Consider the following 13,880-nt stretch of genomic DNA (forward strand, 5'->3'; position numbering starts at 1 on the left):
TTGGAGCATCTCACATTGCTCACATTGCCAATTAAGGCTTCGAATCCAGCAGTGACTTATGACTGCCCACAAACCACTGATCAGAACTGATTACATGACCCTGCAAAGGATGCAGAGAAATGTAGTCCTCTCACTGCCCCAAAAAAGAAAAGAACCAGACGTGACTTGGCACTGTAAATTTAAGATTTCCAAGTTTCAGTTGAAGATTAATTTTATTACGTAAAAGGAAAAATTGAAGCACGAATTACAAAATGTTAATATTCTGGGTGGGAAGAACATAGATGTTTATTACATTAATGTTTGTCAACGTACTCCCTAGAATGAGGTAAGAACCTCTCAATCATTACTCCTTAGTGTAAATTAGATTATCACACTAAGACAAAAAATAAGAAAGAAGATATAGATGCATGCTGAAATCACACTTTAGTTACTGACACATTCACCCATCACTTTCAACAACTAGTAGAATATACTTAGAAAAATCAGAAAATTTATCTATAATGACCACTCTCTAAATCTCCCATCACTTCTTTCAAACTGAAGTATTCATAATGTCCTGAACTCACATCTGGGTACATTTGTTGTTATTTCTAACTTTCTCCCCTTTTCCCTCTGGGTCAATTCTACTAAGCTGAAATATGTAAAAATATAAAAATATAAAATTTATTCGATATTTGGTAGGAAAAAAAAAGGCCAAAAAAAAAAAAAAAAACCCCAAAACACCAAAAAAAAAAAAACTTCTGACCACCTGCAGGAAATGGAGTATCAAATTAGTATGCATGCCACATTGGCAATAAACAAAGCCAACATATTCCACTGTGTTTCTTCTGCTACATGAAATGATGATTTCTTGTTTTGCTTTCACAGTCCTTTCACTTCTGTCACTTTATATGATTCTTTCAACATTATTATGAGATAGGCAGGGCAGGTATTTATTATCCACAGTGAACAAATAAAAACATTGAAAGAAGAAAAGTTTGCTGACTCACCCAAAATCATACAAGGAATTCAAAGCAGAGCTGTTCCCACCACCCAGGGATGAGGACTGCAAGCTCTTGCCACTAGATCACTCTGCCTGTTTAGAAGAGCAGTTTCTGATTCTTGTCCACATATTTGGCCAGGTCCTTCCACTATATACACTCATCCTTCCTGGAGACAAGACTTAATGGAAGCCAATGGGATCCATGAGAAATTGTGAAGGAACTTGATAATTTACAAACAGAAGACGAGCCTCCTAGATATGCAACAAGATGTAAACTTTAGTGCTCGTATCAGAAGGCGGGGTGAATGTTCAGTATCAGAGACCCCAGAAAGCCAGCCTGGAAGCAGCACACGATTGATGTGGTTTTGAATCCCAGCTCTGCCATTTATTTGCCTTATGACTTTGGGAAATCACCTTCCCTCTCTGGGTCTCAGTTTCTCTGTCTGTCGAATGAATAAATAGGTTTAGATTATGCCTAAAGCCTCTCCTCCTCTGAGATTTTCAGAGCTGTAAATGCTTACTATGTATAATAAAAAGCAATATTCCTTTTTTCTTTCTAGAAAAAAAAATCCACATTAAATGGATTCACTGAAGCCTAGGTATAGACGAAACATAGAAATCAGAAAAGTAACAGCATTTATATATGTAAACATAAAACCACCAGATTTTCTAAAATTTTCCATTTCTTCTCTCACTAGCAGATGGGAGGCAGTTTGATAGAGTTTATCAGATGAAGCAGCTGCCATCTTACATGAGTGACACTAATGAGACAGGTGAAATATTCAAGAGCCCAAGACTGTCTTCAGGAAACCACTGTAGCTCTGCCAGGGTCATACTGGGCATGCCTGGAGGTTTGTCTTCTGCTCTAAAAATAGACTGCGTAAGTACTATTTTTTATAATGATGATGACTATTATTTAGAGTTTGCCCCAGCCTCCAGGCAAATATCCCAGGAAGAACAAAAGGATGCTTAGTATAATTAAAACAAAGAAAACGTAGAGGTGTTGGCATGTGAGAAAAGGAAGTGTTTCGACATCAGAAGCCAAGAACTATTTGTTGGACTTGATTAATCATCACTAATGTGGATTTTATTTTAAGATCACACAACATCGTGGAGTTTTGTTTTATTCACACACACACAAAGGCATCCAAACAGCCTCTTTATAAAAAAGTTATCACATTGCCCTTCCGGGCTTGATTGTACTTTTCCAGAAATAATTTGAAAGGGCCATTTTTCTAATCTCTGGATCTTGAGGATTCAGTGTAATGCAGATCAACTCAGTGGATATGATTAAGCTTACATTAGAGGTCAATACTAAGTTTAAGTTATGTTAAGTTTATATTAGATATTTAGATATCAAACATTGAGGACACAAATGTTGCGTGTATTTTTTTTGTGTGTGTGTGTATGTGTGCATATAATTTCTAATTTTCAGGACCCCAGAAAATAATGGGCAGAATTAAAACACTTTGAGATACATTCTAGGAAGAGGAAATAGCAGTTACAAAAGCAGATAGAAATGATATATTTCGAGTTAAAAAGTGGAGAGAAATGCAGCAGAAAGAACAAGTAAAGGCAGATTATAACTGGCCATATGAGTTCTGCAGAGAATGCAAGACTGTGGTCTAGTGTAATGGGGAGCCATTGAAGAGTTTCAATAAACATATCCCATGATCGTAGTCGTCTTTTAGAAAGGTCACTTGGGATGCAGGGTGGACAGTGAATTGTATAGGTTAGATATGAAGGCAGGGAGACCAACCAGAAACCTGTTAAAATAACTGTGGTGAAAATTGATAAGGGATTGATCTGGGCAGTGGCTGAAGGAGGGGTAAAAAAGAAGATATGATAGATATGAATTCTAAAGATGGCAAGTTTCCTGCAAGTATCACTATTCTAAGGCATTTCTCATTTAGTTAACAGGGTTAAAAGGCAAATATGATAGGCTGAAAACCATGAATATGGCCATTTATGTAGCTGTCTCATGTAGTAATGGGCATTTAAACATGAAATATTAATGTAATATTAGAATAGTTTACAAAAAGCTTTACAGGGTCAACCATTCTGTTTGACGATAATTTCAACACTGTCTTAGTACTGAAATTGTACTTTTCAGCTGCTAAAGATTAAGATCAACAAACCTATGAAAAAATATCAGCGGATCAGTACTTGGAACAGAAGTGATTTGTTGAAACTTTTCAAATAAGAGAGAAAGAAAAAGAGACAGAGAGACAGAAAGAGAACAGAATCTCTGATAGGAAGAGAGAATCCTGGCCTATGTCTGAATCAGACCTGCCCACTTTCTCACCAATATACTTTCTGAAAAGCAAAGAAAGTATTTGCAAAGTAAAAGAAGAAGATTTGGTTGTCCAAAGAATTTAAGACTTGGTCCCAAACTATGAGTCATGACACCCGTGTTTTAATTTCTTGGCTGTGGCTGAAATTCAGTTGATGACTTGAACAAGTTACATCAAGCCTTAATTTCCAGGCTATAAATGGGTATAGTCATAAGTGACCCTTACTTACCTGTTTGTGTAGTTGAATAGATGACTTGCACATGTTTATTAAATGCTCTAAGTCCCTGCTCAAAGGCTAGCATATAGGTATCATTACTTCGATGGTGGTGATTTTGGAGACTGTGAGCTTTGAAGGTGGTGAGTTTGAGTCCCCTAAAGGGGCAGACTATTTTGTCAAAGGTGCCAACAATACAATCAACAATTTCTGGGTTTACCTGGCCAGCCAAAGAATGAGATCAACTGACCTACAAAAAGTATCAGAAGATTTGGACTTAGAAGAAATAGAGGTTACATGCTGAGAGTTTGCATATCAGAGAGAAAGAGAGAGACAGAAAGAACAAAAAAAAATGTTTGCACGTGAAAATAACTATAATCACTTTTTAAATTTGGTAACTGGGTGATATGGTTTGAACCTGTGTCCCCACCAAATTGTAATCTCCAGTGTTGGAGGTAGGGCCTGGTGAGAGGTAATTGGATTGTGGGGGCGGAACTCTCAAGAACGGCTTAGCACCATCCCCTCTATGTTGCTGTCATGACAGTGAGTGAGTAACTTCTCAGGAGATCCGGATGTTTTAAAAGTGGGTAATTCCTCCTTCACTTACTTTCTCTCTTACTTTTTCTCTGGCCATGTAAGATGTGCCTGCCTCCCTTCACCTTCAGCCATGGTTGCAAGTTTGCTGAGGCCTCCCCAGAAGCTGGGGAGATGGCCAACATCATGCTTTCAGTACAGCCTACAGAGCTGTGAGCCAGTTAAACCTCTTTTCTTTATGAATTATCTGGTCTCAGGTATTTCTTTGTAGCAACGTGAAACTAATATGCTGGGTTACATCAGGCACTGTGCTAGCTGCTCATTAATTGTCTGCACATTCGTGATCTTATTAACATTTCTGTCTAGCACACAGTAGGTCCTCAATAAACATTAGTTGCAAAAATAATTCTTTGTGGCAAGTCCTGTTACAACCATTTTAATTATGAATGTGAGAAACAAGACTGGGGGCAATGAAGCATGCAAAGTTCCTACATGGTCTCCCTGACTTCCCTGCCCCTACTCTCCTTCCCCATTATCACTGTGTCACCAGTGACCCTTACAGTTCCTGGGCTATGTAATTTTTCTTTCTTCACTGTTGGCTACCATTTGACTCTATTTTTCCAAATCCTGAGAATTCATCTCCCACTTCTCTTTTTGGGGAAGAAAGGTGGATGGTGCTGTTCATACTCTTCCCCACCTTGGAAGTCAACAAATGTATTATCTACATTTGTAACACATGAGGAATCTACTCTAAATAGAATGCTCTTTACATCCAGAGTTGGGGGCTCTTATCAAATAACTGGCAGGAACCAAATCAGATCTTTGGCATTCATATGGGAAAAGAACCAGCAACAGTTTTTTGTGCTTTATTAATGTACATTTATTAAATTGTTGGTAAAAAATCTAAAGAAATGCAAGGCCAGATTGAATGATTCACTCAGCCAACTGGCATTAGTTAAATATTAATATTTTTTGTGTATCAGGTGCTCTTCTAGGTGTTGAGGAGATACAAAGACCAATAATAAAGCATCAATCCTGGCCTCAAGGAGCTCTTAATCTAGTCCGGAGGCACATACAGTTTATCTGTAACCTCAAACTCAATACTCCATCGCTTTTGTGATCTGTAGACATTCCCCAAGCAGGAAGCACTTGAGGCACCCAGACAGGCATGTTCCCAGCTGAGGTCCAGCAAGACCATATTCTGCCTTCTTGTTTCAGCTCTCATACAGCATCCTTTTTGTGATCTATTTAGTGCTACACTTCTTTCACGTTTTTGTGCTTGTTGACCATGATTTCACTGTTAAATAATGACCTCCAAGCACAGTGCTGAAGTGGCATTTGTGTTTCAAAGAAGGTGGGAGGTTCCTTACAGAGAAAATACATGGGTTATATAAAATTCGTTCAGACATGAGTTATAGTGCTGTTACCATAAGTTCAGTGTTTTTTGTTTTTGTTTTTGTTTTAGATGGAGTCTTCCTCTGTCGCCAGGCTGGAGTGTACTGGTTCAATCTCAGCTCACTGCAATCTCCACCTCCCTTGTTGAAGTGATTCTCCTGCCTCAGCCTCCCAAGTAGCTGGGACTACAGGTGTGCGCCACCATGTCCAGCTATTTCTTTAGTATTTTTTTAGTAGAGACGGGGTTTCACCATGTTGGCCAGGATGGTCTCGAACTCCTGACCTCGTGATCTGCCCACCTCGGCCTCCCAAAGTGCTGGGATTACAGGCTTGAGCCACCATGCCCAGTCAAGTTCAATGTTAGTGAATCAACATTGTATATTAAAGAAAGTATCTTTAAACAGAAACACACATAAAGCAAGTTTATGTGTTCATTAGTTGACAAATATGTGACCAAAGGCTTACAGGAGCTTAACCCTACATTTCCCCTAGAAGCTTTTGCTCAACATTTATTCAGTATTTAAGATGACTTTATAGAATATAGCCACTGCACATAACAAGAATCAACTGTGTAGAAACTTATCCAATCATCACAGCTTGGTGAATGCTCCTGTAGAGGTATAAGCGCTAGTCTATGGAAGCACATGGGAAAGAACAATTGACTTGGTCACAGAGAGTTGAAGGAGTCATTATAGAGGGGTTGCTTCTGAATCAGGTTCCAAAAATAATGAGTAGAAACTCAAAGAACAGACCAGGTTGAAAGGTCATTCAAGGCAGCGGTGTACCATGCGTAAAGGAAGGAAGGCCTGGAAGAGCCTGACATGCTCAGTGATGAAAAGTGAATAGAGGCAGAGCTCTTAAGTCGTGTGCTCCAACTTAGCCACAGGCAAGGATTTCCAGCCATCACGAAGTTTCTCTATGCAGTTTGGGCTGCAATTTTTGCAACAAGGAAGTGTGCTGCATGTCAGCTGTGAAAATTGGCTCAGTGTTCATAATCAAATCTATTATGCTCCCTCTGAAGCCTAGTCCATGTTTCCGTAGAAACCCCTAGTTATATAAAGGGGCCCCGGCCAGCAATTGGCAAGAAAACCCACCACCTTTGGAAGCCGTTATAGTAATGCCAGGGGAAAACATTATATCGTTCCTGCTGGAGATTAGTGGGTTTGCAGGGCAAAAATAAAGATTCCTTCCTCACAGAGTACCAAGCACAGAGCACCACAAGGCTTCACCACACAGGATTCCTCCGTCTCCCTGCCCTGTCCTTATCTGTGAATTAACCCACTAGCCAGTGGGTTAATAAGCACTTTAACGCAGCTTGAAATGAGCACTTCCTACACGCCCAGTGCAATTCAAGGCACCACAAGGCCACAGAAACACACACAGGACACTTTACATATTTTTTCTTTTACAGCTACAAAGCAGTTTATAATAGCCTTCACATCAACCTTCTCAGGTAGATTTTATTACTCTAATTTTATGGAAGAGAAAACAAAAACACCAAATGATAGAATATCCAGTGAGTGGCAGAATTCAGATTTATGTTCAGCTTTGACTTCAAATCTATGGTTTCATCTGTGACTCAGAAAAAATTTAAAAAGTCCCTGTCCCTGAGAAACTTATGTGAAAAGTCCTAAATGCCACTACTGAGAAACCGCTGTCACACATGACGTGTCAAAGGAGTAAGTTGTTCAGACTGTCAATTTCATAGAAATACTCAGAGGACAGAAGTTTGAGCCCAAGGTATCACACTCACCCCTAGGCCACCATTAGCATTGGAAGGAATAATTTTTGGTAGCTGAGATGGCAGAGGTAGGAATGTCACTGCAAGTCCAGAAGCACAAAGGATCCTTTGAAGAGGGAAAGGAGTCAGGTGGGAAAGGGAAACGTAAGTGGTTGAGTGATTTAGAGGGAATGCTTCACATGGTCTTGGGCAGGTCTCAGTGGGTGGAGGGGGTACTTGCTGCCTCCCCTTCTTTCTCCATCCACTGTTGCTAAGGACCTTAACCTCTCATCAGTCTCCTTATTCGGGACTCTGGTCAAGGCCACTTAGTCCCCAGGAGCTCCCAGGATCAAGTACAGATTCTCCGGCTGATGTTGTAGCTCTGCATCTCTGTCCCATGTTGCGGGATACCCCCGGTATGCTGGCCACCCTGGACCACTTTTCACCTAGGCTCCACTTTGCCTCTCTGCGTGGAGTGTCTCTGTCCCCACTTCCTGCCTATTGAAGTCTAACTTCCCACCTCCAATTTTAGTGTAAAACTGCCCTTTTCAAGACTCTGCTCTCAGTTTCCCCCAATCAAAATGAATTCTTTCTTTTCCTGGGCCCACATGGGAAATCTCTCTATTGTAGACGGTTTCCACAGCCAGCCTGGCTGTGTCCTCCTCAAGACCAGGGAATTGTGTCCTTATTCCATCACTTAGCGCAGTGCCTGGCACGTCATCCATGCTTCATCAATCTCTTTTAAAAAGCAAACACATGAAAAAGGTGTCCTTGAAACTAGAATAACTCAGTTTACATTTAATTTAATTAAGATATTAAGATTCGTTTTAGCAAACACTGTGACAACCACCTGAAATTCCATCTCAACTTACCTGCCTCCTAAATGACAGTTTAATTTCACTATAATCTTTTTTATAATAACCTTTAAACTTGTTATTAGTATTACTGATAAAGTTAAAAGACTTTCATCTGGTTATTGTGTCTTAGGAAACAATTATTAAATTCCACACTGATCATTAGAAAACCCTATTATTTCATAATAGGCTGGGCAATTCTATGCAGGCATCCCTCAATTATTGAAACAGAAGCCATCTCTAAGTGTGTGGAAGTGAAATCTCAGGCATCAAATAGTCTACTCACAAACTTAAGCTGTATTATTAGCGACAGACGGGTGTAAAGTGAAAAGTCCTCGCATGGTCTGAAATGATAGTGTTTTATGTGGATGAATGGTGTCTGTGGCTGATGAGTCCTTGCTGGTCCCCAAACCTGGCCAAGCTCAAGGGGGACAGATTATGCCAGAAAATTTTAGGGGTGTGTGTGTGTGTGTGTGTGTGTGTGTGTGTGTGTGTGTTTGTGAAGTAGACATGGTTTAGCTCATGGCAAGAAGGCTTTTCTCATAGAAACACTCACAGATAAAACACCTTTGCGGAGACTGACAACTGAGGCTGGTCTAGGGCATGGGGAAAACTCAAAAAGATAATGGGAAAGTGTTTTTTCTGATCCTAAGGACCCCTTCCAAGTGGGAAATAATTTCACTCTAACTAGGCAGTGCCTTCCTTCCCTCTGTGAATTTTTGCCAAAAAAACAGACCACGAGTCTCTGTGGGCAGTTCAGGAGAGCCTTTCAGAGCCCAAAGGAAACTTGGGCAGCAAGTCCTTCCAGGAGAAGTACCCTGGATCTCAGAAAGGAGAGGGGCCTCAGCACGTTCTCCTGATCCCAACCCACACAGGGCCCCAACCTGTGCAGCGTCGGGCAAATACCTTGGCACACTATGGGAATTTAACACGTTTCATGATGTTCTGGCTGATGGACTAGGAAAGGAAGCAGCCAAAGCCGGGGTCCCCAGGAGCTCTCCCTCCCCTCAACAGGAGCTCTGACTCACAACCTGTTTGGCACTGCTGAGTCCTCTCTGGTTTCCTGAATCTCCCTCTCTCTAATGCAAAAAGCCTCCATGGCAGATGTTTTAGAACAATGATCCTGTCAATGATGCTTTCTTTTTGCATCCTAGAATTTTTTAAGTGTTTTTGAGGATTTACTCTTTAAGGTTAACTGCATCTTTTGGATTAGGCCTTTGGGAAGCCTTTACTGTGGTCCCATGGGATAACTGCGGGCCCCCAGGCTGGAGACCTGTTAATAGGATGGATGGAACTGGGAGCGAGGCTGGGTTCAGAATCTCAAGCAATTTGGGAGCGGGCCTAGGGATTGGGATGATTTGGCTGGCCATGGATTTGAAGGTGAACGTGCGTCTGGAGATTGCGGGGATTCCTCCTTTTTCTTGGAGGGCAACAGCGGGTGTGGAGGAATTCGGTGTGCGGAAACAGAAAGGTCTGCTTCAGGCTTCCTCTGGGAGGGCAAGGCCAAGAGGCCAAGGCTGAGAAGGGGCAGGGGCGACCGCGCTGGGCGGGTGCGCACCAGCGCCTGGGAGCGGAGGGCAGAGGCGGGAAAGGAGATAGGGTCGCCCGGGCGAGGGTGAGGACGCGGCGGGTGACAGCGCGGGTGGGGATCCCCGGGGCTGGGGCGGGGCGGCCGCCGCGAGCCGGGCTGGGGGCGGGGCGGGGCGGGGCGAGGCGGGGCTCCGGGGCCGTCTCGCAGGCTGCGGCGGCCGCGGGAGAGGCGTCCACGGCGGCGGCGAGGCGGGCGGCGGAGCTGGGCGGCGGCGACTCGGTGAGCGCGGCGCGGCTGGGGGCGCGGCAGGGGCGCGGGCGGGGGTCTGCGGGCGCGGGGCTCGGCCTGAGCGGGGCACCGCGGGGCGGGGCGGGCGCCTCCCGGCCGTCCTTCTCCCCCCTGACGCCCCTGCAGCCTTCGGGCGGGAGGCAGAGCGGAGGACCCGGTCCTGGAGCCCTTCTCCAGCGCTCGCCGGCCGGAGGTCCCGCTTTGTGCCCCGTTGCCCCCTTTCTGCAGTGGCTGCCTCAAGATTGTGTTCCTTTCCCAGACCACCCTCCCTCGTCCCTCACTCACTTACCCCCAGGTATGATAAGCTCCAGTCTTGCAGGGGACCCCAATCCTCCCCTTCCCACCACCCGAGGCCGGGGGCTCCTGGACACGCTACAGCCCCAGAAGGAGGGATGGACCTCCCTCCCCCGCCCCTGTACACCTGGACCCTTCCACTGCCACCTGCCACAGACGGTCTTAGCCAGCCAGAAAGCTGCTATGCCTGGGACCCAGCACTCCTTGCCGTCACCCTCTCTCCTCCCTCAGAACCCAGAACCCCAGTTTGGCAAAAGGCACTTTTCCAATGTTGGGCTTTGGGAACAATTTGACCCACTTCCCAAAATGCTGGTCCTAGGCCAGCCATGCTTTTTGGTGGAGACACCTGTCTTGTCTGCCAGGAGACATTCACTGTCAAAATGGGCCAGCCCGTCCCTGGGTCCTCCTCCAAGCTGCTCCTACTTGCTAGCCAATGTCCCCAGAGACCAGGGCCACTAGCTTTGTCATTTAAGGCCTCCAAAGCTATTTCCCCACCCATCCCCAGAATTCTCCCAGTCACTGTTTGGGGAGTGTCCGGTCCAGAACTGACGGAGCGACCCTTCTGGGTCCAGGGCCTGATGTCCTCTCCCACATCCTTGTTTACCTGCCTGCTCCCCAGGAAACCCCAGATGGGGTCATGGGGCTAGAGTTCAGGGTCTTGATCTCCCCTGAACCTCTGTGGCCCTCCTTTTTTCCCTGTTAGAAACTTTCCTCTCTTTCACCAGTCACTATATCCTCTGGATGGGACCTGGGCCATCTGCACAGCGTCGAGTCCCCAGGGCACCGAATGCCAATCTGGGACCCTGGGAGGCTGGGACTTGTGCTGGGCCAGCAGGAGGAGAGTGGCTGCTAGCCGAGTCTGGGCTTGGGGAGCAGGGGTCTTTGGGTGGATCGATTGTTGGCTTTCACTGATCTCTGGCTGGGGGTGAGGGCTTGCTTTGCAGTGGAGACAGGAGGCAGAGCAGGGGCTGTTTTTCCTGCGTGCTTCTGACTGTCTTGTGTTGCTATGGAGACAGTTTTGCCTGTCTTCTTCCTTCTGACTCTTCTGGGAGCTGGTTTTTATTGGTCTGTTGTCCTGTCTTTCATGGCTCTAATTTCTCCTTTCTACTTGCTCTGAAATAAACAGTCATAAACATGGGCACTGGGCCCAGGCTGGGGGCTGGCAGAACTTCACCTCCTGCTGGCCCTGGACTCCTGTGAGGGGAGAGTGGGAAAGCGAGGTGGAACAGACCTGCCCACATTCCCTCCTGCCTCTGGGCACTGGCTCTGGGAGGGGGGCAGCAGCATCACAGCTTGGGCACATAGTGGGTGCATAGTGCCTCAGTGCTAAAAATAGATCCCAAATGTGGTGAAGGACCTCACTGGTGTTACTTCCTTTCATCTTCGCAATAGCCACGTGGGGCATGGGCTCTTTCCACTTTGCAGATGAGGAAACTAAGCTCAGAGCAAGTGAGCTATTTCCCTGAGGTCACATTGATTTGAGCACACAGTCAGCCCTCAATTTTGGTTGAATGAATGGAAAAGTGATGAGACTGACATACATGCATCTCAGCTGGGCTCCCTGGGCCAGTCCCAGAGGGACCACAGAGACCTCCTCAGTCCAGCTGCCTAAACCCACACTCCAGGAGGCTCTCGGGAAGTGTCTCCACTTTCCCTGTTCCTGCTGGACTCCTATGGAGGGAGCTGCCTGGTGTGTCCCAAGTGTACCCTTGACCTGAACTGTTGAGGACCCCAGCTGAGAGCAGAGTGAACCACTTGTGACTTCCTGTTTTTACTCAGCACCAAGAAGAATTCAGTTTGCTTTTACTCCCAGACCCAGATGCAACTGGGTAAGTCAGGGACACAGAGTTGAGTAGACCCTCCCAAGCCAGCCCTGGGCAGGGAGTTCATAGCTCCCCAGGGCCATAGGGGCACCCACTGTCAGCTGTCAGTGAGTCTCCAGTGTGGCTGTTCCCTCCCTTCCCTGGTGTTTTGTGTCAGTACTCCCATCACGTCACCGCACTCTAGGTTTGTTAAAAGTAAGCCGAGCAAGTATTACAGTAGCACGAAAAGGCCAGAGAATCAGCAGCCTCAGTGTCAAATGTTGGCCCTGAGAAAATGAGTTCACGCATATAGCCTCAGTGTCTCAGTCTTTAAAATGGGGGTGATGGCATCTATCCTATTGGCCACATTTGCCTGTTCTTTTAGGATGAAATAGAATAGCCTTCAGGGAGTGCTTTGAACACTTTGAAAGGCCGAAGGACCCATAATGTCCTGGTTCTTTTGGGAGATACCAGTGTTAGAGAGAGCCCTGAACCACTGTCCAGAGATTGAGAACTGACTTAGGAATAATTAGGCTGTAAAATCTCAGTGTTAGAGCATCCTCCAGAAGCATTTTGCCCAGCCTTGATGTTAAATCCTTTAACTCATTTATGTACCCTATGTTTATTGAGTATCTGCTCAGTACCAAATACAGTTTTGGAAGCGAGGAATTAAAAAAGTGAAGAGTTTTTCTGTTTTAAAAAAAAAAAAAAAAATGTAGTCAAGGGAAAAGATCCTTGTAATACAGTGAGAGAGGTGGTGTGATAAAAGGAAGGGCAGGCTGATGTGGGCCCAGAGATGGCCACTTGACTAAGTCACCCATGAGGGTTGAATCAGGTGGCCTGTGCATTGTGGCTGAATACATTTGTCCTTCCACTGCCCACTTGAGGAGCAATGGAGTGATGGCTAGAAAGCCACTCATCAGCCATTGTGAGCAGGGCAGGGGAGAGAAGCATGGTAGGGAACCAGGCCTGCCTTTCTCACTGAGTTTTGACTCATCCTCTCATAGAAGCCTCCAGTTCCTACTTCGTTATGGTTAAAATCTTGTCTCAGTGGCTGCAGTGGCTGCATGAATTACCTGACAAGGCATCATGGTGATTGGAAAGAAAGTGGTCTTAAGAGTCAGCCATGAGTTCAAACTCCACTCCTGCTTTGTCTTAGCTGTGGTTGAAGGTGCATCTAACCTCTTTGGGTCCCAATTTTTACATCTGAAAAATTGCAATAATTATACTTGCCTTCTAAGATTTAAATGATCTTATGTATTTAAAGGGTCTGGCATGGTGCCCGCCTCACAGTAGACTTGCTGTTATTTAGTTATATTGATTAGAAATGTGTTCTCAGTTACTGGGCCTCTGGGTCCCCTTAAAACCGTGGTGCAAAGCTCTTTGGATGAATTCTAGCCTTTGGAGATCCATTCATTATCTGAGAAGGTTAAGAATTGCCTGTGCTCAGGCTCCTAGCACTGCTGGCTAATTTTGAAGTTATCTCTCACTAGATAAGCTATGTTCCGCAATACCGCTACAATGCAGGAATTACCAACACTTTTCATTTCTCAGAGGAGAACAAATTTGAGGTGGCAATAAACACCCTGAGTTTTAGAAACTTATTCTATCTCTGAGAATACTTTAAAATGAACGCTTCATATTTTTTATTCTGAGCGTGTTGAACTTTTTGTAAGCTGTCATAAACATGAATATACATTTTTCCCAATTATCACTACAACTCTGTGATGTTCGTATTATTGTCTCCATTTTACAGTTAAGAAAACGGGGAAAGGTAAAGTCCCTTACCTCGTGTCCAGCATCTAGGAAGTGGCAGGACCAGAATTTAAAGCTAGGTTCTGCTTGCTTTTTGTGCTGTGGTACACAGTCTTGTCATTTCCTTGGCTGGCATGTCAGTGACCTAAAATAATTGTGTTTGGATAATGCAGGCAGATTTTAACAGGGGCGGAACTGGTCAGTGCTGTAACTCAGT

The 13,880-nt window shown here is 44.8% G+C and overlaps 1 protein-coding gene across 3 annotated transcripts in view; it reads left to right on the forward strand.

The window, feature by feature from the left end:
• The first annotated feature begins 9,712 nt into the window (after window positions 1–9,712).
• Window positions 9,713–13,880, forward strand: part of CYRIA (CYFIP related Rac1 interactor A) — a 107,922-nt gene continuing 103,754 nt past the window's right edge. For 2 of the 3 annotated variants that reach the window (XM_032294071.1, XM_032294074.1), the window contains exon 1: window positions 9,713–9,803. The gene's annotated coding sequence lies outside the window, so the exon portion shown is untranslated. The remainder of the gene's footprint in view (window positions 9,804–13,880) is intronic. The other variant, XM_032294073.1, reaches the window with a different exon arrangement.

Source organism: Sapajus apella, unplaced genomic scaffold (assembly GCF_009761245.1).
Source record: "Sapajus apella isolate SASKATOON/1434 unplaced genomic scaffold, GSC_monkey_1.0 scaffold31, whole genome shotgun sequence".
Taxonomy (NCBI): Eukaryota; Metazoa; Chordata; class Mammalia; order Primates; family Cebidae; genus Sapajus; species Sapajus apella.